Consider the following 2,029-nt stretch of genomic DNA (forward strand, 5'->3'; position numbering starts at 1 on the left):
GTTTTGTGTTAGCATTAGATCTTGTTGAGAGAGAAAGTTGCAATCCTTTGAATTAAAAAAATAAGTAGAATTTTAACCCTAACAAATTTCAATATATTTTTTTAAAATTAGTATTATTACTGTTGTTGTTGTGTCAGTGCAACTAGAAGTATGAAATGGAATTGCATACTGTGAATGCTTTGGTCTTTAGAAAAATGCCTTGTGTAACACTGTTGATGACACATTCATTGCTTTTTTTAGGCCTTTAGGGTCATTTATGAGTCATGGTCAAGGCAAACATGCGTCGTCAACATGTCAATCACACAACTTTCATCTTCAGCTCACCTTTAAAAATGCCAGTGTGCCAGTTCAGCATACAAAACCAACGATCTTTGGACTGTCAGATTGGCATTACGATCAATGCTACTTCTGCCATTGAAACGGCGTTATTTTTTCATCTTAACCGATGCATGCAACAATATTGTCGCTTTATACAATACATGTAGTGCGCTTGGTGTATAGCCACTACATCTAAGCATTTCTATGCAAGATTGTGTTATGTTAATAAAATTGCCTTTGATGGATTTTCTAAGTCACTATGATTCAATATGCATTTGATTGCAGGACAGGTCTGAATTGTCAAGAGGTATTAGATTAGCAAATAGCACTCCATCAGATGCCTCCTGGAATACTTCAGCTGACGGCTCCTGTTTTAACACAGCTTTTCTGAGTCGCGTATCCAATTTTCCAATATCTGTTTTGCATTATTCATTTTTGGTGTTGTATTAGAGATGGGAGATTTCCATATATAACTTCTACTATCTCAATTAGATTAACTTCAGTGTACCCAAGACAGCGTTTTTAAGCTTCGTTTCAAATTTGTGACCAGAATTCAGACTATTATTTCTTAAAGGGATTGCTCATCTAAAAAATACATTTTGTCATCTATGCACCATCATTTATTTAAAAATATGTTTGATATTTCCCATGGGCACAACTTGAGTTGTGTTTTTTTTTATTTTCTATCTATCTTTCTTTCTTTTTTTTTTTTGGCAGAATGTCAGAGTTGCTCTGATGCTCTTTCTTTATATGACCATGGCTGACGAGCTTCAAAATTAAGAATAATTCATTATATTTTTGTGTGAGGAACAGACAAAAATGTAATATTTGTTTTAGAGTAGAGTACAAGTTAAAAAGAAAATGTTAGGACTGCATGATTTGGGTACATTTTTTTTTTCTGATGAAAATTGTGATTATAATTAAAAATGCTTAAATCTTCAGGTTTGCAGTGTTTGTTTGTAGGGCTGCACAATTTGGCCAAATTTTTTATCATGTATCAATAATAATAATAATAATAATAACACATTATTATTATTATTAAAAAATAAACCTGAAATATAATAAGAATTATTATTACTGTAATATTTTACTGTAAAATAAAAAAAATAGAATAATAATATTTTATTTTACTGTGTAACTGTAAAATTACAAAACTAATATTTATGGCTGTCTTAAAGGGATAGTTCACCCAAAAATGAAAATTTGATGTTTATCTGCTTACCCCCAGGGCATCCAAGATGTAGGTGACTTTGTTTCTTCAGTAGAACACATATGATGATTTTTAACTTTAACCGTTGCAGTCTGTCAGTCGTATAATGCATGGCAATGATAACAAAATCTATGAGAGTAAAAAAAACATGCACAGACAAATCCAAATTAAACCCTGCGGCTCGTGACGACACATTGATGTCCTAAGACACGAAACGATCAGTTTGTGCCAGAAACCGAACAGTATTTATATAATTTTTTAACTTTAATACACCACTATGTCCAACTGTCTTTGGGCACATGCAGGCATCCGGTGCGTGAGGCGTGTACGCGCTCTGGCATAGTTTATGCAAGCGCCGGAAGTGATCTCTCGCGCGTATACGTCACTCATTGTTTGCTCATTGTCAAGTCATTGTAGGTACAACGGTTAATCAAAATGGTACTTACTTGCGCTTATCCGGATTGTTCAAACCGACTTAAAACTAAAAGATTACGTTCTCTC

This window comes from Sinocyclocheilus grahami, unplaced genomic scaffold (genome assembly GCF_001515645.1).
Source record: "Sinocyclocheilus grahami isolate Dianchi unplaced genomic scaffold, SAMN03320097.WGS_v1.1 scaffold368.1, whole genome shotgun sequence".
Taxonomy (NCBI): domain Eukaryota; kingdom Metazoa; phylum Chordata; class Actinopteri; order Cypriniformes; family Cyprinidae; genus Sinocyclocheilus; species Sinocyclocheilus grahami.